At 42.3% G+C, this 21,906-nt stretch overlaps 1 long non-coding RNA gene across 2 annotated transcripts; it reads left to right on the plus strand.

Moving 5' to 3' along the window:
- The first annotated feature begins 14,663 nt into the window (after positions 1-14,663).
- LOC136300230 (uncharacterized) lies at positions 14,664-17,888 on the plus strand. Of its 2 annotated transcripts, XR_010723646.1 has the most exons (4): positions 14,664-14,722; positions 14,898-14,967; positions 15,185-15,302; positions 15,930-17,888. It is a non-coding gene; the product is annotated as an uncharacterized lncRNA (long non-coding RNA). The 2 variants fall into 2 exon arrangements; XR_010723645.1 differs by having other exon boundaries at positions 15,185-17,888.
- Positions 17,889-21,906: the final 4,018 nt, after the last annotated feature.

The following is a 21,906-nucleotide window of genomic DNA, read 5'->3' on the forward strand; positions in this document are numbered from 1 at the left end:
CTGCCGCTGAGAAACCTGGTGTCACATTTGTGGGGTGATTACACAGATAATTAAAGCAATACATGGATGTTTCAAGTGGTGATCAGGTCAGCTCTGCTGAAGGAAGGTTCTCAGCAGCTGAAGGTAAGAATGACTGCTGTATATGGCATTTTCATCCTTCTTCACCTTGTTTGACCACAGATTTATGACTAATGTCAAGCATATTCAAGTGGAAACAATTTTTGCAGGCGTAGCAGTAGGATAAAAACTTGGAGATGAATCTTATGCTTGTGTTTCAAACCTCATTCCAGGTCACATCCCTTCAGGAGGAGCGAGAGCCTCTGCAGCTCAAAGGAGTGACAAATCCAATTGCATCTCCATCTCCATGGTGAGCCTCGTGGTGCTGCCTAGCAGGATTAAATGAGATTTTGATGGGCTCCTGGTGTTTCACTGGTTTGCGATATTTCCCAGGAGGAGCAGCATATTGAAATATAAACGTATTTCTGTGTTTAAAAACCAGGAAATCGGGGGTGGAATGGTCGAGGTGAGCTGCCCAGAAGTTTTGCTCTCGTTAATTACATTTGCTTCGCAGTCTGGTCTTTGAGTGGACGACTTGGGCTGGAAACAGGAGCTGAGTGACCTCTCAGGCTTGGAAAAACCTGTGAGCATGGAAAGGAAAGGATTTATTTCCCCAGGCACTCCTGGCTGCAGGGAGCTGACCACGAGGAGTGTGTGCCAGCCCTCTAATTCCAGCGCCTCTGTGACATCCACTCGATGGGATAGATACACTGAGAAAAAAATGAAAGTAACTTTCCTCAGGCCACGATGACTCAGTTAAAAATAGCCCAGCTCAGGAGGTTGTAAAAGCAGCCTGCAGAGTGATAACATCAGCTCTTCTGGGCTGCTGCACAACCTCATTTATCCTTTAATGATTCTCGTGTTTTCCGAAACCCGCGTGCAATTAATATTATTTAACGGGCACGGGAACGTTCATCAGGCATTTGCTCGGCAAATGAAATAATTGTGAAATGTTATTATTGAAAGCAACAATTTTTAATAACCGCGATCTAAAACTTCGAGCAGACGAGTTTCTCTGATAACCTCTTCATCAAAGTAGATAGTTCTCAGATGTCCAGGTTAAATTTGGGACTGCAGGTATCACCTTTAATGTATGCTTCACTGGCTGCTGGGGCTGGCAAAAAAACCAAAAAAAATCATTACTAATTGATACGCTTTAATGGCCTGAGAGCTTTCAGAGGTGGATGAACCCAGGAGAAACGCTGAGAGGGAGATATTTGATTCTAATGATGCCTGAGTAGGTACAAGCAAAAAGTTGAACCACCATGACAGCTCTGTCATTGTCAAACTGCTACACCTCAGGTTATTTACCAGTTTGACTCTATTATAAACAAAATTTGTAGATAAATATATATATTAAACATATAAAAAATTATTTATATATAATATATTATATATTGAGATATAAATATAGATTTTTATACAATATATATTTTATATATAAATATATATATTTATGATAATTATAATATTTGTTTGTTTGTTTGTTTATCTATTTGGTTATTTATTTGTATATTTATAAAATACAGATTCTAAGACACTGTCTTAATGAACCCATGAAAGGCAAAGTTAGATAATGGATAAAAACACATGAAACTGTTTTTATCTGTGCTGGTGGCTGTATTTGCCAGGATGGTCACTGGAGACAATAGGAGTTTGGGATTTGCAAACCATCTGTTAATTGGTGCATGGTTTAATTTTCCTCTATGCCCTGAATATCGAATAAGTTTTTAAGAATACAGATATTATGAAACTTTCACTTGGCTGTGGTGGTGTAGGGTGTGAGCGCTGGGTGTTCTAATCCCCCATCCTGCCTGCGTTGACCCCTCACACTGCCCTGGACACGCCTCACACACAATGGGAGGGAAAACCAAATACTTCTGGTTAATTTTATTTTTGTTCAAGTATGAACTACATTAAATGCTCAATTCACCTTTGAACACTTCCTGGTTTTGGCCTCATCCCAATCCCTGATTTTCACTGTGATTTACCTTCCAACACAGTTATCAACGGCGTGTTCTCCTTCCTGAGAGGGACGTGGCATTTTCAGTGGGAACTGGGGCTTGTTTTGGAGGTCTCCTTTAGCATCAGGGTTTGGGGCCTCTGGCTTTCATCTCATTTTTCATATTTAATGAAGAATAAGCATCTTTGCTGAGACTTAAGGGAAAAATGCACCGTTGCTAGTAAACACATGTCATTGTGCGTGAAAATGAAGCACAATTGCCAATACAAAACCCTTCCTGGACTTATTTTTTAGGGTTTGTAAAATATATTAGTGTTTTATTCAGCAGGAAATGTGCTTTTCTTGATGAGTTTCTTTTGATGGCTTGGAGACTCTAATTATGCGTGGAGCTAATAATTCCTGCTCATTCCATGAAAGTGGAAAGGCCCTTTGCAGCCAGCACAAAAGCTTGGTGTTAAGTCACATTTGCTTGTAGCAGAACAATTTTGATGATGAAGAGAAGCTGGAGAGGAGGATACAAAAAATTCAGAAGGAACAAAAAAGTCTAAAGTAGTTATTTTAGTTTAAACAATTCTTTTAACTGTGAGGCAGGCCAAGGCTGAAGCAAGTGGCCTCAGGTAAAGAGAGAGAAAAATGAATGTTCAGAGCAGGATCTTGAGCACTCAGGAGGATTATGTGTCCTCAGGGCAAAAAATAGGGATTACTTTTGTCTGGATCTGGTAATGCTCGTGCTGCCTAAATCCAGAGGTTTATGTAACTATCTAAAACCCAGATTAATTGTGTTTGGAAATCCTCAGGAAAAAAAAAACCCAATGTGGTGTTCTCAGTGATAAGAACAGAGATTTGTATCTTATGAAACGTGTGGTTGAGGGACACAATCGATAGGTGAGTTCTGTAAGTGTAAATTTAATTTGTGTACAGGCATGAGGAAGCTGAGGGAGCCAGACTCTCCTTGTGGATTCAGGAACTCACAGTGGAAGAAATCGAGACTGCTTGAAATTTCCCTCAAAACTGAGGGCAGCGACAGTGGGTTCCTCACCTTCCCAAGGCATCCTTTGAACCTAAAGAATTGGACATCCTTGGTTCTGTCAACATGACCTTTGGTGCCAAATTTGACTGTACAGAGGAGGATCAATTGTAGCCCTGGTCCCGTGCCTGGGGTGTTTTGGTTTTCTGAAATTCTTTTCCCAGGGAATTTTCTGTAAACAGGAGAAATGTTTTTGTAGCTGTAACTTTGTTTTTCATTCCTTTCCCTGGGAGGGACTTCTCCTTGCTGTCCCTCTGCTCTGAGCAGTGTGAGTGAAGAGGTTTGTCTTTGTTTCCCCGATCAGATTGGTCTGTGTGAAATAGTATAAAAGGGAGACACATCCCAAAAAACAGAGGAGTCGTTTTCAGCCTGCTGAAGTCAGAGTCTGTGTGGTTGTGGTGTAAAACAGCATCAATCAGTCTTTGGTCAAGGATGTTTGTCCCTATTGCTCTACCTACAAAAACCAGATTCATTAGTGTGATCATGACATCTTGAATTCAATCTGCATTTACTCCCTGCTCTGCAGGGATCCACCAGAAGCGTGGGTGCAGCCACTGGGGACGGGGCTCAGGGCTGGATTTGTCCCTGCTGGGTTTGCAGCTGGCCTCAAAGAGCTCAGAGATCTCTTCAACCTGAACAATTCTGTGATTTTCTTCTCAGAGGAAGGAGGAAATGTCTCTTCCTCTCTCAGAGGAGGGAGGTGAGTGGGGACAGGCTTCTCAGACCCACCCACCTGCCTGAAAACATCGCTTGAAGTGGAACCTGTTGGTTTGTGCTCTTTCCATCTAGGCAGGTAGAAATGTTGATAAAAATTGCATGAGTGGGAAGTCAGGGTCAGTACCTTTTGGTTAAGATATTTTCGCCGTGATTTTGGTGTGGATTTACTGGTATCTTGTCTGCTTTCTGGCATTTATTGACTCGCTCGCGTTCCCTAAATCCAATTTACAGCTCTTCACATGGCCAGAACATAGCAGTAAATCTAGTGCATTAAATCAGTGAGCTGGATTCCGTTCTTTATTAAACCAACAAATCTGGATTAATTCCGGTCTTTGAAAGTGTTTCTGTTAAACAAAAGATTAGACCAATGTCTAGAAAATGTCTTTTGGTTGTCTTTTGAAAGCTTTAAATGTTTCTCTCCTGAAGCCCAGCTACAATGTCAATATCTCTGCAGAATATGTTCCCCCCTCTATTCTCTCTCTCCTTTTTTTTTTTTTCCATATGAGGGATAATTATATGAACGATTCTTGCCAAATTCTTTCCGTGACTGTTTTTGATTTTTTTTCCTAATGCTCTGAGTCTATTAGAAAATGATGGGCAGATCAATTTCTATGGCACCACACTGATGGGTGGCCATATCTCTGTTTTTCAGATGACCTGTGTGTTGGGTTTTCTTCCCCCCAGGTGCAATCCAGTTTGAGCTAATGCCATTAAGAACACAGGAAAAAGACATTTGACAGGAGTTGTTGTGGATAGGAGTTGTGTTTGACGGCGTGGGTGGAGGTGTTTGAAGTGCTAATTTTTTTTTTCTTCCTGGAATCCTGGTGTGACAGAGGTGACAAGTTTTGATGACTGGAAACTGCAAAATCGACTTCAGGTTTCAGCCTCTGTTTTGGTTGATTGTAACATTCTTACTGTCATCCCCGATTCTTTTCTTCCTCTCTTCATTCTGCTTCCAGACAGTTTTGCCAACAACTTTGATTTCCTACTTTCTAATGAGGGTGTCAATTTTTGTTCAGATATCTGCAGAGTGTGTATGGAAAACACCCATTTCCCTCTTAAGTTAAACACGCCGTGCCAAATTATTTTTTTGTTTAATTGGTGCTATTCTTTACTTGCAGTTTATTTTTGTAACGTAGGAAGAAAGCAAATCTGTTTTCATGCCTTGAGAAGTGCTTTGTATTTGTCAAACGTTCCCTGTCACGTATTTGCTCTGCGGAATATTCTGTGTGTATCTCACCTCTGTTTACTGCATCTCCTAAAGCACTTCTTCAATGCTCAATCTCTGTTGACCTTTCTTCTCAAAATATTTGCTAAATGCAACATGCTGTTTGGAGGAGGTAGTTCCTGAGCATGTGGATTCAATTTATTCCTGGGCAGTTTGGGGTTTTGTTGCCTTCGGGAAACACAGAGAGTATAAAGCTCCCCACTCCTGGGTATAAATCAGCTGTTCTTAAAATCACTGTCAGTGTCAGCAGGGCCGGCTGGGAAGTTGTGACTGAGAGGTGCGTTTATGGATCTTTACTCCTGATTTTTTCCATATCTGTGCAGGAAACCCTGTTTAGAAACCAGTGCTGCTTTACCTGAGCAGTTCCTAAGGGAGGAGGGTAAAAGCCTCAGAGAGATGTCTGCAGACAGCCCCCGGTCTGGCATGACTGTGGTGTATTCCAGGGGGGAAAAATGCAAGCAGAAAACTTGGGAAAAGACTTTTATGTCTGTCAGGAATCTGTTTTAAATCTCACCAGTCACCTTTTTTTTTTTTTCCCTTTAGTCCTGCGCTGCTTGACAATGTGATGAGAAAGGGACTTGTGTGTTTTTCTATTTGCCAGAATTAGCCCACTTCTTGGGTGGATATAAAATGTATAAATATGATTGGGAAACACACAAACTTTTCTTGTGACAACAGCAAAAACCAGCTACGATTTTTAGGATTATTTATGATAACAAATAAATTCCCCTTGCCAAGGGGAGGTCTCCTTCCATCAAAGGACAGCTCCTAAGCATTGCTGTGTAATGAAACACATCTACGAGCATTAACAGGTAATAATTTGAACCCTACTGATAAAACCAACTATTACAGCGAATTTTTAAAGTTATCAACAGAATGTGTTTAATATTTACATGAATTCTCCTGATATTGCATCTTCTGTAGCAACTGGTCATTAAATTCTATGTAAGGACGTTTTTCCACGCAGCAAACACACATGAAAAGTCCCAAATGTCATCACCCAAGACTTTGCTTGAATGTGCATATTCTGCACATGCCTGCAGACTGCCCACTAATAAGGGTAGAAAATGCTAAATTGATTATGATAATTAGAAGTGAAAATGGCTCCTTCTGTCAGTTGCGGGAAAGATTAACTTCTTTTTGGAAAATTTCATTGAAGTTCTGCACAATTTCTTGTGTGATTTACTTAATTACACAACACAATAAGGTAATTACATGTCATAATGATGCGATTATGTGGGTTTTTTTCTCAAAATGCACAATTAGATGCAATTACACTCTAAGATAATGGAAAAAAAAAATTGAGGGCTAAGGCACTGGAACATTTGCTCTGGCTTGTCAGGCTGGGAGCTCAGAGATGGTGGTGGCTCTGATTCAAAGTTATGAATTACCATGAAAATATACTTGGGGGGGAAAACAACCAACCAAGAAAGCAACAAAAAACCCTCCCTCATTTACAAGGCTATTCCAGAGGCCATGATTTGATTGTTTCATTATCTAAGTGTGAAGTTTTAGGTTTGAACAAGCCTCATCTGGCCCGTGAAGAGGAAAATGATCGCATTGTGCTCACGGTGTTGGGACGCCATGCAGAGCCAAGTTTGCAGGATTCAGGGGACGTTTCTTAACAACTAACTGTACCATTCCCAAGGCTGGACGAGCTGCATTTCCCACGGGTCTGTGCAATCCCAAGGCACAGAAATGCATTTTGTTCTTTCCTGTGCTGAACCCTGGCCTTCTCCTGCCTTCAGCCACAGGACATTTGAGAATAAAAAACCATCCAGCATTAAGCAGTTTGTGCTAAAGTTGCTAGAAACGGCGACTCAGTGCCTGTGCTGATAAATCACACGAGGGGAACCCGTTTTATTTTCTCCTGATCCCCAGTCCCACTCAGGCTTCTCGCTGCATTTTTCTCCCTTTGTGACAGCGCTGAGCTCTGGGATTAATAAAATGGAATTCACATTGTTGTGCATCAACCTGAATCTCTCATATGTGCCAATATTCTTTAACCCTGCGGCAGGAGGACCCAGCGTGGCTGCTGGATGGCAGCGATTTAATCCTGCTCCTCCTGCAAAGGTGTCATCAGTGCAGCGAAATGTTGGGCTGCTCAGTGCTTTTAGAAACAGCGTGTGTCCCAGGAGTAGCAGAAGGTGAGGAAGAGTTTGTTGGGTGTTTTAATTAAATGCACTTTAGCTGGTTTGGTGGAGAGTTCTGTGTATAATTAAGGCTGCAGTTTGTGGGTTTTTTCCCTCTCAGGTTGCTGGGCTTTCTAAAACTGCAGATATTGTTCTTTGGCTCTGTCTGATCTAAACAGGTCTCTTATCCTCAGGAAATGATTCCCTCTTTGTTATCTCTTCTCTCTCCTGATCTTTGCTCCCGCCTGTGCTCCACTATTACTTTAGGAGGGACTTCCATCAATACATTTCTGTCTGCATTTTCTCCCTGGGGACATGCCTCTTTTCTCCCGGGCGAGAACTGATCTTTTTGTGGGGCTGTTCCTGTTTCCTTGTTGTCCAAGAAAAAGACTTGCTCATTTAATTAGTTTCTAGATTTGTTTTAATTCTGGCTGGTGCTGGTGGCTTTGCAGTTAGATAATATATTTCACAATTACATCCTCATCTTCTGCTTTCCAAAGAACTGAAGCTGCGTTTTAAATCAACAGGAGGCCGGGCTGAAGGAAGAACTGAACCCCACACATGGAAAATTTTCTGCTCTCCTGCCTTCATAAATAGGAAGCTCAGCTACATATCCTTCTTTTGGTTCCCATGGTGAACACATCAATGATTGTATCAAACAGATCATCAACAGTTTTGAGCTGATGGATGTTCAAAACTTCAGCTCTTCAAAGCCTCCCCAAACTTGCTGGATAAGTTAGAGCAGAAAAGCTGCACACAAAGTAACAGGCATTAAAGAGATTTTTGCGAGCCAATTTTTACTGGCTTGCAGCAAGAGGACTCTTAGAAATGCACTAGATGATGCCAGGTGTGTTCTGGTAACAAATATGTTATATTTTATTAATACTGTGGAGTCCCAAAAAAAAAAAAAGAAAAAGTATTTCAACTGTTGTCAACTGTGGTAAGGAGGAACTTGAGAACATGAGTGACACTTAAAAAAACACTGGATGGATGAGGTGGGTAATTATGTCCCTAAAATAAAATAAAAATAAATTCTGCAGATGATGTCCTGGTGTTGCATTGAAGTGGAGGTGCTGGGAAATGTCTGAACACAGCTTTTAACCCAAATTGAGTTTGTACAAACTGAACATGTGAGCTCACAGTCAGTGTCACTCAGCTCTGCACACAGCAGGGACACAAAACAAACCCTTCTCCTGCTGCACACCGAGGACAACTGTCAGCCCAAAAGCACAAACAAGGGTGGGCTGGAGGGAGGGACAGGAAGGATGGGACCTCACAGCCTGGAGCTGGAATGGGACAATTCAACCCCAAAGTGCAAATGGACCAAAACTTATAAAAGTGTGAGACCTTTTGACCAGTCAGCCATTTTGGGACCATTTTGGGTCCACCTTGGGTGCAGCCCTGGCCAGGCTCCTGTCCTGCCCAAGGTGTACCCTAAAGGCCTTTCAATAAATCTCTGCTTTATTCTCTGGCTCTGCCCAGTCTCTGTTCCAGCTCAGCCTGCCCAAGGCCTCAGACAAGCAGAAACCCTCTGTTTTCTACAGGGAAAACATATTTTGGCTGGAGAGGGAACAGAGCCCGCCCAGCACTTCTGAGACTGGGGGGCTCCTTTTCTCCGTTTTGGCCTTTTGGTTTGTAATATTTTCCTCCTTTCCATGCGCTCTCTGAGGAGCTGTTTCCCCCTCTCTCCCAACTCCTTTAGTTTCTCCACACAGACTGCCCAACCGCGCTGTTGTTGTTTGGAGCACAGACAAAATCAGGACATTGCCGGGATGGCCCTGCCTTGCTCTTCCAGAATAAACCACGGGCTGGGAATGATTCCAGCAACAGAGGGAAAGTGGAGCTGCTATTCATAGCCAAGCACATCTCCATTTCAGAAGGGCTGGGAGATGAAACAACTCCTGGTTTCCTTTCCTTCCCGGTGTTCTTCAAAGAGCCTGGGAGACTGTGATTTCCTGAACTTTTAAATTTGCCACGGAGGAATCTCGTCTGCGGCGCGTTTCAAGGCGTCTTTTTCATCTCCCATAATTATTATTGTTGTTTTTTTTTAAGATCTGCTCTTTCCTGCGGATCTGAGGAAGCAGCTCAGCTGTGTGAGGTGTATCCCTGTCTCAGCAAACATGTCACGCTCTCTGCCAGCTCCGTGTTCCACCTAAGAAGGATCTGTGTAAACATACGGTTTGTGAGGTTTGGGATTTTGGACGCCTCCTTTGAGCCACCTCAGATTTTATTTTTACAGATGTTTGCAGTGGCCCCTGAACCCAATACTCAGATCTGAACCAGATATTCAGCATCTGTCAGGAAACAAGGTAAATAATCGCTGAGAATTTTGACCTTCCATCTCCCTAATACGTGGTGAAAAGGAAAAATAAAAGCTGGAAAAAATTCTTCTCAAAAAAAATGTTAGATTTAGTGATTCCAGATGATCCCACAATGATTTATATGCCACAGACACTCATTCATCACTTTTTTGCATTACAGAAACAACAGCAGTGGAAATTACAGTGAAATTTATTCTACTGCTGCCTTGCAATAATATTGAGAATTGTGTTTATTTCCTCTTGTAAATGGCTCCATTCTGCACTTGTTTAGATTACACAGGTATAATGTGCAAGGAAAAAAAAGGGCAGGATTGTTGCATTATTTTACACCACCACTTGCTTTTTCCCTTTTTCCTGAGAGGTTGTAATGTACTTTTAAATAATTATGCACAGCTACTGTGAGTCAGTCAAAAAACGTCGTGCCGTCCTGCTAAGTCCTTAGACAACAAGATTCAGGCATGTTAAAATCTAAATCAAAGGTTAAGCCACACTTGGTCATTTGACAGAGCTAAAACACCGTAATTCATTTTCTTTATGGGTTCAACGCGCTCAGCACGGTAACCAGTATTTCACTGAAATTTGGGGTTCATTCTCCATTAGCTCTGCCAACAGAGCGCTGGGTGTTTTCTGCAGGTTCTTGTGCCATGAGCATTTAATGCGGCTCATTAGCACAAAGCCTGGCATTAATCATGGTGGGGTGAACAATGCACTTACAGGGGAATAGTGTCAGCTCCGTGTCACTCCACACTTCCATCTTCCAGCAGCGAATCCGTGTTTGTTGGGATTATGAGATCCAAAGAGAGAGATGGGACCACTGAGAGGCGTCTTAAAGCAAGATTTATTAATATTATCTTCTACAGTCCCATGAAGGGCGAGAACATCACCCCGTGAGTCACAAGTCCGTGCTCAGTGGTCACAAGATCACAGGTTACGGGGGATTTTAAATGCCAGTTAGCCGACAAACTACTGCCGCAAAGATTGTCTCTATTTTCACACCAATCCCTAATTAAATTGTCTCACACCTCTTGCCTCAGTGAGGACTTTCTCAACCAATCATCTAATGGCACACAATCCTGCAGAACTGCGCCCTAAAACTTCTCACATCCTTTACAACTACTTCTACATCTTAAACTTTAAAACTTTAAAACTTTCCTCTACCTGTGCCTATCTCTCTGTGTATCTCTATCACTATCTATCACTATTCTTTAGTATGTTTCCATCTAAACGACAAACCCACATTCTTGCCGATGGTCTCCAGGTCTGGAATCCTTCTCCAAGGTCTCAGGTGGAGCCCTGTGCTTATTTCCATGTTTGGGCCTGCATGCGGAAGGTTTTGGGAGTTTTCTGTGCCTGGATTTCCCACACAGGTTTGTGTTTGATGCTTGTCTATAGGTGGCAGCAGCTCCAGCTCTTTCTGGGCTGCAATTGAAGCCAGAAAGATGTGCAGGGGAAGTTCAGCAGTTTCTGCACGCCCTGATGTCACTGCACACCCCTTGGAGGGGCAGAAGAGGAGGGGAAGATGTGTGCCAATGGAATCATCCTTCAAACAACTGGAAGGCTTTTCCATGCTGGACCCAGAGGTAAAACTCACCCTTCATGATTTTTTGATTCACATCAGTTGGTAGGAACACTTAAGTGTCTATTTATAACTTCTATTCACGGTGGTGCTCGAAGCTTAAATGGCAAAACTTGTGGTTTAACAACGTCAAGTGGGTGCTGTTCAAATCCTAATTTTGATATACCTGTGCGGAAAAAACCCCAACTCTGTTAAATCAAATTTAATAAAATTTGGACTAAATTCGGACTAAGGACTAGGTGAGGGAAACACAAAGATTAATGATCACCCACTGCCCGAAGCCTGCCACAATGCAGCTCTGAGAGGTGCCTGCTGCTGGGAGCTGAGAGAGGGTGTGTAACCAGAGAGCATAATAGGAACCAGGCACAGCTCCTTTATTTTTAGAAGTTTTTATTTTTTCCCTGAAACATGTCTATGTGCGGTGTTGAAAGATGAAGGAAACTTTGCAGCTGCCGTCATCTCCGTCGTCCAAAGAACTGAATTTAAACATCTGGACTCCGCTGTGCTCTGCGCTGAGCGAATGGAAGCCTTGCCAGGCCGAGCAGTTCTGTGCTCAGATGTCGGTGACCCACTTCTGGCTCCTCCAGTCCTTTGAGCAGGCTCCTGCAGCCCCTCTGCTCTGCTCTGCTCCCGGGGTGGCTGGTGGTTTCTTTGTTCCTGATGAGCTTTGGGCTGCTCCTGTGAGGGAATTTTCCTTCTTCCATCTTTAGGCAGGCTGGCCGCTATGGGGGGCTGGCTGTGCACGCAGTGCAGAGAGACATGATGGCTGTTCGGGTGATTTAATCTGTTCCTAAACTGCCTGGAATCTGTTAATTGCTCCCTCCCCAGCATCTCAGCTTCTTCCCAAGCAGTGCTGGGGTGCTTCGTGCGTTCCTGTGTGAGCAGACCGGTCCTTCCAGACCAGACTGTGCGCTGCAGTTGTGGGTGTTGTGGTCCTGTGAAAAATCTGTCTAAATGCTGGGAAATCCCTCACCTTCCCACTGGCCTCCCCAAGGCTGGACCTTCCCACTTCGGTCTCTCAGAGTTTCCCAACTGATTCGTTTCTGTTTATTTCAATTGAAAATCAGCTTTCAACCATTCCCTCATCTGCCTGTTCGAAGTGGGTGTGGACCATCCTCCCTCCTTTGTGGGTCTGTGAGATGCTGAGAGCGGCTCAGTGTGAGGCTGGGAATACTCAAAGGCCACCTGGGAATGCAGGAGATTGCTGCTTTCGTGGCTGGCTGGGGACACTTTGCTGTAAAATACCATCTCTGGCCCTTGTGCTCTCCAAGAAAGGCAACATGAAAGATAGTTAGGTCCACATGATGAAAAACATGAGAGAAGGAGGCATCCTGTATAAATTTATTTTAAAATTTGCAGTTGCCTAAAGTTGCTAGGAAAGCAGATGGATAATGATAGCCCCGGGGACTTGTTTCCTGATTTTTCAATGAGATTTTTTTTTTTTTTTGACTGAAAGAGTTTAATATAGCCTAGAAAATGTCATTTAATTACAACTTGTTGTTAGCACCCAACGAGACGGACCCAAGGTCTTAAATTAGCCAGCTAAAGTAGGTGCCTGGAGCTGATGAATACCCAATGGAAAAGGCAGGAGATTTATTTCAGGCATGGAAAGGGCAGGGAAAGGGCAAAGGGAAGAAGGGCATCATCCTCTGCCACCCTCCATGGATGCAGAGGATGGCACGGATGGGTTGGTTTGAACCCCACCTCTCCAAATCCCTCACAATCCAGCTAGGAGGTGATGGTGGTGGGAATGTCCACTCCTCCTAACTGGAAGACAGAGCACAGATATTAGTGCACAAAAATTCCCTGCGTCGTCAGCGTGGCCAGGAAAGCGGCCTCAAGTGCTTAAAAGATTTTGTAAGTGGTGGCAGGTGAAGTCCTGGTCAGGCAGGTAAATTGGCATGACCAAGGCTCGTGTAAGGAGGGTGGGATGTGGGAGAGCACTGCTGTCCTCCCTGGCACAACATTTTCACTTCTGTCATTTGCTCAGGGCTGGGTGACAGGAGGCTCAGAGGGGTGGGGATAAAATGGACCAGGACTGTCACAGGAGCTGCTGCTCTGGGCAGGCTGAAACTGTGTGAGGAGGTCTGAACAAACCCACAAACGAGACCTAAAAGGACCAAACTCCCTCAAAAACTTGCGGCAAGATAATTAACTGTGCTCTGTGGAACATTAATAGTTGGAATGGTTGATGCTGCCAGCCAGGAAGCCACAGTGGAAGGTGCCCATGGCGAGGGCGTTGGGACCAGATAATCTTCAAAGCCCCTTCCAACCCAAAGCACTCTAGAGCGATGGAATCTCATGATGTTTTAATGGGGTTCATGTGAAAATAGGGAGTTTTCTTTCCATGTACGATAGGCTAAAGCCGAGCACGAAGATGTCAGTGTGTTGGACTGAGCTCTGAAATCTCATTTTTCTCTGGAGCAGAGGAGTTGTCAGCTGTGTTTCTGAGGGTATTAAAGCACAGCTGGGAATGGGACAAGGGATCCTCCTGACTCTGCATGAAAACCATCAATTCCCCGGAATGGCAGATTGCTTGCCACGTGAAACACACTTGCTGGTGCTCCTAGAAAATATTTCCCCTGGGCTCGTTAATGGGTCATCTACACATGGTGGCACAGCCCAATTCCTCTTCATTTGTTCACCTGCCGGTGGGAACACTAACCAGGAGTGTCAGGGTTTGTCCTGCAGGGCTGTCAGTGTCCCAGCCCTCCTCCAGGGGTTGCCTTTCCGACTCAGTGCTCAGGTCAATTAATGCTCATATCGCCACTAATTGCATCGCTCCAAGAGTTGCAGGAAAAATCGGACAGGACAGAGCAACAATTATCCCAGGAGCTGTGTGTGACCAGGACAATTTGGAGCATCACAACTGATTCAGTTTCCTACTAGACTTTCTGGCTGAGGACCCCCGAGACAGAGCAGTTCTGCTCTGGAGGGAAGGTCATGGCAGGGACTGCACCTTGTGTGGGGTGGCACAGGATTTTTCACAATATTGTCATAATATGATGATAAAAAAATTCTATATTCTATATTCTATATTCTATATTCTATACTATACATTGTATATTATACATTGTATATTATATATTCTATATTATATATTCTATACTATACATTGTATATTATATATTATATATTATATATTATATATTATATATTATATATTATATATTATATATTATATATTATATATTATATATTATATATTATATATTATATATTATATATTATATGTTATATGTTATATGTTATATGTTATATGTTATATATTATATGTTATGTATTGTCTGTTATATGTTATATATATGCTATATTATTATTTTGCATTATATATGTATGTATGTATATATGTGTATATATATATATATATTTATATATATGATGATAATAATCATATCTGACTGGAGAAATCCCATCCATTAGTGGTGCAGTCAGCCATGAGTAAAGATAGGGAAGAATTTCCCTGCCAGAATGGGAAGCACAGAAAGAGTGCCACCAACTAATTTTGCTGCCCATCCTGGTTCTTGGCTATATTAAGACCGCAATCATTAAACAAACTGGGCTGCTTCTAATTAGCTGAGAGTGACCCGGGCCTCATTAGTGCCCATGTCCAATAGATAATTGAGCTATTTTCCTGCATCCAGCCACACAATGTGGGGAAAGCAAAGGAGTGTTGTGAAGGCCGGATGAGTGCTCAGCGTGTGAGATTTTTATTTTTATAGAGAGGAATAATAGCTTCAGTTTTATTTTCCAGTTCAGTGCTCAGGGGGAACGTATAGAAATACAAAATGAGAATCAACAAAATAGTGCAGGGAGAAGAGAGCCCTGGTTATGGGAAATACTAGTTTTTTAATTTTTTTTTTCCTCCTAATGCAGAAATACCAGGACAGTCTAGTGAAAACTGGTTTCCTGATCATGCTGAGTGAGGAGATGGCAGCACCTGTTGGTGAGTAAGAGCCCAGGGCCTGGGACAGCTCCTCTCCAGTGCAAGTGATTTGTCTGAAATATCAGTTTGGTCTGAGATAAACAGGCTGGTTTCCTTAGGGTAAAGTGTGAAAGGATGAAACAGAATATTTTTAGTAAAAAAACCGTAAAATGCGATATAGGAGGCCTGAAATAAAGAATATGTTGTGTAAGAAATCAAGGTTTTTCTTCTCCTCCAGGTCGGGTAATCTCGATTTGAGGTGTTGTAAAGGAAGGAGTTGTCAACTACAAGGCAAAGGTTTATGATGATGTGGCTGAAGGGAAACCTGTCTGGGGACAAACAGAGATGCACTAGAGGTAAAACAGCAGACATAAACATTTCTAACGTTTTCTTAGTAAGGAAAAATTCTATTTTAAAATACAGAGACTTTATAAAACTGTTTCTCTCCCCTGTGCACCCCCAAGGTACACAACAAACTCTTTCCTATCCGCGTGAGTACCCCAGGCCCATTTCCCAGCTGCTTGTCCAGAGAATTAAATGTACCAGCAGCGGAAGGTTATTTACCAGGACTGTTGTAATTGGGCCCAATTGGGAAAATGAGATAACTCCAGTGAATTACAGAGCTGCAAATGGGAGCTGCAGCCACGGCTCCGCTGGGCACGTCTAATCACCTGCAGCCATCCACCACGAGTTCCAAAGGCCAGGCTCATTAGCACAGAGGCAGGTGTTTGTGCTTTTCCATTTGTTCAATTAAAATGATCACGGTCATTTTGCTAATAATGCGACGTGCGAATGTGGGCCAGCTCAGAGGAGCACTCTGAGGAGAGAGCGTTGTGTTGGTTTTTTATTTTTTAAAGTGAGAAATTCACCTCACCAATCTAACTGTTCGTTATTCAGATCAAGATATTTCCGTGGGAAGTTCCGAGCTCAGTGGGGTGTGAAATGTTGGTCTGCTTTTTTAACATCTCTTTTTCCCACTGCAGGACTCCAGTGAAAATGATCTTGTGGGTGCCGGGGGACTGAGAGACGGGACTTCAAAAAGGGGGTGCAAAAGTAATCAAAAGCCAGCCTTGAGTCAAAGCTTGAGCAAAAATCAGGGAATTAAAATAAAAAAAAGGAAAATAAAAAAAAAATCAGGAAATTAAAAAAAAACCAAAAACAACAAAAACAAACAAACAAACAAACAAAAAACCAAAAAAAACCAACCACAAAACCCCGGAAATCCGAGTTTGAGTTGAAGCTGAAGTTTATTTAAGTCTAAAGATTTGATGCCACTGAAGTCGAAGTCTAAGCTGATGCCAGGGCAAAAAGGAATTGATGTCAGGGTAAAAAGGAATTGAAGTCAGATATTATTGCTCTCACGGTTATATACTTGTTACAGCTCAAAATAGGCCACAGCCCTGAACCGCCACAAGAGTTCCCCCACAAACCACAGGCAGCCCGTTGTTTGCACTCGTTTACAAAATTACACAGTTTTAAAGGCCTTGACAGTTACACCTGCAGCTCCCTTCTTAGTTCTTTTTCATATCTGTGCTCTCTCTGTGCCCAGCCAAGGCTGAGCTATCTGGATTCACAAGCTCCCCGTTTTAGAGAAATGTTCTACTCTTACGGGCAAAATGGATCGAAATATCTGAAATTTTTGTGTTTCTGCTGGAATCCAAACTGAGAGGCCTAGCTGTGAGGGTATCTCAACAACAAAATATTTAATATTTGTGCTTTTTTTGTGATCAAAACAAGCATTTACTTTGGAGCTATTAAATTCTGTATTTTTAAACCACGATGCACCCTTCGGTTGGAGGATCAGGCCCCGTTATCGCCAGCTGTGAATGCAACTCGTTGTTCAAACGTTTGTGATAAACTCGTTTTATTTCAGCTTTGTCTCTCAAAAGCGTCTCATCTAGCATTTCTCTCCCCTGAACATTTTCACTGAGGGCCGTGTAACAAGGCCTTGATTTTCAGGGATTTGGATCACAGAATAAATCTTTTTGGCTGGTGTTTATTATTACTGGTTAGCCGCAGTGATGAGGCAAAGGGACGCTGATAATTGCAAGTGTGAAGATTCTCTGTTTTTGAAAAGGCATTTCTACCAGATAGACTGGTAGAAAAACACTCATCAATCATTTAGGAGTGTCTCAGGAATTTATTAACTTTTCCATAAGCTGTATATTTCTGCCTAATTATATCATGAATAAACAGCTGCAATAAACAGCGAGATTCAATCTTCTGAATAAGCACACAAGCACATTCTTCACTATTTTCTGCTTTCTGACAGCTTAGCAGTTAAAACTGGATGAACATGGAATGGAGTACATGAAAATGGATGAGAGGGAAAGTGATAATGTAGCATATTTCCCCCACTTCCTGCTGAAGGAGTGTAAAGCAATCAGTTCTAAAAAGCTCTGTCCATGTATTAGTTAATCAATACGAATGTTCAGCCTGCTCCAAGGTATTTTAACACCTGTCAAAGCCAGCTCAGCACTCATTGTTCAAAGCTTACATGGAAGCAGAAACCACAACAGAAAACCTTTCCCATCTCCAGGGGATTATCTCTGGGGAGGAAAGAAAAAAAAAAGAGAGAGAGAGAGTGATTCTGGTTACTGGAAACGAGAGGAGGAACAGAGCTCCAATTCTCAGATGATCCAATTACGATTAGTAAAAATACGTTAAAAAAATCAAAAAAAATAGAGCTGGGAGAGTGAAGAATTTAATCATGATTATCTGCCTCTCGTGGGGCAGTGTGAAAATCTGCCAGGCCCACCTCTGCTTGGTTGCCCCGAGGTGTGGGAGGGAAGGAGAAGTAAATGCAAAATGAGGCACTGGGGAGGCGCCGTGATGGAGCACAGCAGGGGAAATCATTTCCTCTCATGCTGGGGAAAAAGGATTCCTTTCCAAAACCTGTGATATTATTAATGAAGTATGAAACTCCAGTAAAGAACTCTGGCTCGTGGGTGCTGTTACCACTGCTCCTTGGAACAGCAGAATAATTAGTTATTATTAATGATGATCAATACACGTTAATTTTTATTAATATGTATTATCACTATTACTAATACCCATCTATTATTAATAGTTATCTATAGGATATATTCTATATAGGATATATTCTATATATCTATAGAGTATCTGTATATAAAATCCTTATCTCTCTATATAAATAGATATTATATATAGAAATATACATATGTGTGTATATATACACACATACATGATGTAACATATTTAAATATGTACATAGAAAAGTCTTTTTCAGAGCGAGGATAGATTTCCGGTTGTGTTGTATTAAAACTGATTAATCTCTGGGAACAATTAAAGTGAAATAATCATTTATAAGGTGTGGGGAATGGAGTTTTCTCTGGCACAGACACAGGAGTTGCACTTTTGCTGCTGGGATGATTTTTGCCTGGCTGCTCTGCAGTGGAAGGCTCTTGCTGCTTTGATGAAAGTCTGAGAACACCAAATTAGAGTCTGCATTAGTTATGTGGGTTAAAAAAAAAATTAAAAAAAAGTGCTGGGAATGTTCAGGGCTGCCAACAGAGCGTGTGCCTGCTCATCCTTTCCCTAGAAAAAAATAAACTGATACAGATCTTCATGCTGCCCAAAGTGACAGGACAGCCCCACCTGCCAGGGCTGCTCCCTGTGACTGTGGCAGTCACACAGGCTCCTTCTGTGACGGGAATATGGAAGTTGTCTCCATATGGAACCGGCCACAAAATGACATTTTTCCCCATCTAGGCAATTGGATTTGGCAGTTTCCTGAAATGTACTTTCAAAATTAACTGTTTCAGTGGTTTTGCCCCAGAAGAAAAGCCCTGGCACACCTGGGTGATGCTGCTGCCCCTTTGGACCTTGCAGGATCCAGCCCTGTCCTGGGGACTCTGGCGTCACTGTCCCCACGAGCCACCTCTGGTGTCACAGCTCGTCACCTGGGTCATCACAGCACACAAAGCTGCTTTGTTTTGGGAGCCCAAGATTTCCCCCACAACCCCCCTGTGCCTATGGAAAATGACAAAGTTCTCTCAGTATCACGAAGCATCGAGTGTTTAATGGGAGCCTGGGAGAAATGGAAGAATCTAAATTACAAACTTGTTTCAAACATCAGCTTTGCTCATGCTGGGCAGGTCTTGTCTCTCCCTCTCACCCGACAGAGTCCGTCAGGAAATTCCTTTTGAGTGGAGAGGAGCAGCTCTGAGAAATCCAGGCACTGAAGATGGGCAAAGCTTTCCCTGGCGAAGATGGTTACAAAAATCCGAGGAATGCAAACCCTTGCTCGTAGGGTGACAGCAGAAATAGTGTAAAATACAAGCAGCTTTGCTAAAACTGAACAGTGTTAATCTCTTTTAAAAGCAGTTCATTTGCACGTGACCAAATGAGATTAGAGAACATCGTTACTGGTGTTACTAAAAACATAACCCACTGGAAAAAGTCTTGCAGCTGCATTGTCATTTTCTTTTGTTACCTGCTCCAATGCACATTTACATGTCTTTCATGATTTTAATATACCTGGCTCTATCTCAGTTTCTGTAAAAGTTTGAGATTTTGACCTTTATTCAGCTTTAAGACATGACCAAATTCTTAATCCTTTCCAAAAAAAAAAAAAAAAAAAAGATTTTGATACCAGGCCTGGCAATATAACTTTGCTCTCCAGGTGAACCAGCATCATTAGCAAAAAAACCTAAAGGGGATGAATCTCTTTAATACCACTGAGCGTGTGAGCAGAATAGCTATGGTGCAATTACCCTAATTAAAGCTAATTAACACATATTTATGCGAGGCAAAAAAGGCCGAGACAATAGAAGAATCCTGCAGAGACACAAGAAGCAAAAGTTCAGATCCTCTTAGCTGGTGTAAACCGCTGTGCCGTCCTGGGAGACCCTGGAGTGATGCAGATGAGGGCCAGCTGGGGCTTGGCTTTGTGTCACCCGTGGAAGGAATGATTCCCAGCCCATCACCATCCCCGGGATCAGCTTCCCACTCTTTCAGAAGTTAAGATGTGTTTCTCTGACAGTGTCGTGCTTTTTGTTCCATCCTCTGCCGTTCTAGAAAGTTTTACCTGCCCATTTGAAGTAGACATATTGTCCTGTGTCTGGGTGACCAGCTACAAAGAACAGATAATTAGTCAAAGTGGATGGTTTGGAGCTAATGTGTTGGCTTTAAAGCATTTACCTGTGCCCTCATCAGGCAGCTACAAGTGTGAACATAATTGTCATAACCAGGATCATCCCTCTGTAATTCACAAGCAGGGATAAAAAAAAAAATTGCATTAGATTAGAGGAAACAGTGTGTAAAACCATCTGGATGAAACTTATGTGTACATGAATATAAATGGTGATAACTTTCTCTCGGTGTTGGCAAGTGAAAGTGAGTTTGATTTGAAGCTTCTTGAAGTGGAGGGATTTCAAGAGTTTGCCTAATTTTATAAAGGGTTTGTGCACACACACACACACACACACACTTTTTTTTGGCAGGTTCCCCTGAGCTGTCTCCACGTTCCATCTGGCAGGGTTCAAGCCACGATCCTTTACTCTTTTTTTCTCTCGTGCTGCAGTATTGTAGTTCGTTAGCCCAAAACTGTAACTCAAAACTCAGAAACTGTAGCAGTGATGCCAACACAGCCGGTGTCCTGCCAGCTTTCTGCAATTTTCCCTTAACCCTGAGAACGCACGCCATGTGTGAGAGGTGGAAATGCATCAAGGCACTCCCACGGGACTCCAGGGAATCTCTTAATGGGTTTTGCACTTAATGAAGTGATTTGCTGGGTTTGGTTTTTAATAAAGCAAATGTCTAAGATGCATTTGCAGCGAATGCTTGAAAAATAACACCGAGCTCGTGAAAGAACATCAATGTGACTGAGGAGGAATGTTGGTTGAGCTGGAGAGAAAAAAATAAAATATCTGACACGTTGTGCCACCCTTCCCATTGCAGAAACAGCTGGTCTTTGGACCTCATTATGAACCTTGGTTTTATTTCTATCGAAAAACAATTTAGTAGAATTCAGAGGAGGAAACAAAAGACTTGTGTGTAATGGACGAATATAGTAAGGAAGTTTTCTGTGGGTTGTCCCACAGCCTTAAAAATCTCACGAGAGGTCGCTTGATAATTTCCCAAAACTTCCCAAATCCAGCACTGATTATTATTAAACACATTTCAAAAAACATCAGCCAACCTCAGGTTTGATTTCTGTTTTAACAGCCCAGAGACACCCTATTGGCCATAGAGGGGAGAGGGAAAGGCAGACACGTGTAAAAGGTGGAGCTGGGAAGTAACAGCAGCTCTTTCATGTGAGCATTAAAATGCATTTTATTTGATTCTCTATAGCCAAAACCCAGACTGATCCCAGACATGGCTACATGAAGAGAAACTATAATAAAACCACCACAAATTCCCCTTTCTCTCTACTCAAACAGACATGTTAACACTGGGGGACTGGTTTCATGTTTTATACACAGGTATTGAAATGATCAGCATGGAAAGGACCCAGGCAAGTGGACTGGAATAGCATGCACTGAAAATGCACGTTATTTTCAGAGAGAAAAGTGTCTAGAAAAGGAGCAGAAATCTGCAAAGTGTCTCTTGGGCCATTATACAAATTAATTCACACGTACATCTCAGTCCAAAAGCTCACGCAGCTTCCTATTGCACGAGCTCAATACGGGAACGAAAATAATCTTCGCTGCCACTGTGCACTTAATTAGTGAAACAAAGGTGCTACAGTTTGATCCTGAGATCATGGTGGGTTTGCCACGGGGAGCTCAAGTCACTACTTGTGACTCTGGCTTGTTGGCTTCTAACACACTTTCTCAATTAAACTCTTCATGTCCCCAAATTGAATGTTTATGGTTACTGCAAATTGCTTTTTTTACCCAGGCTGTGAAGATGGCAAATGTCAGAGAAACGTCTTCTTAACTTAGAATATTGTTCTGATTAAAAAAAAAAAAAAGTATCTTAGCGTCTATAAACATT

Source organism: Chamaea fasciata, unplaced genomic scaffold (genome assembly GCF_029207755.1).
Source record: "Chamaea fasciata isolate MVZ Bird 193981 ecotype frontalis unplaced genomic scaffold, bChaFas1.0.hap1 SCAF_22, whole genome shotgun sequence".
Taxonomy (NCBI): domain Eukaryota; kingdom Metazoa; phylum Chordata; class Aves; order Passeriformes; family Sylviidae; genus Chamaea; species Chamaea fasciata.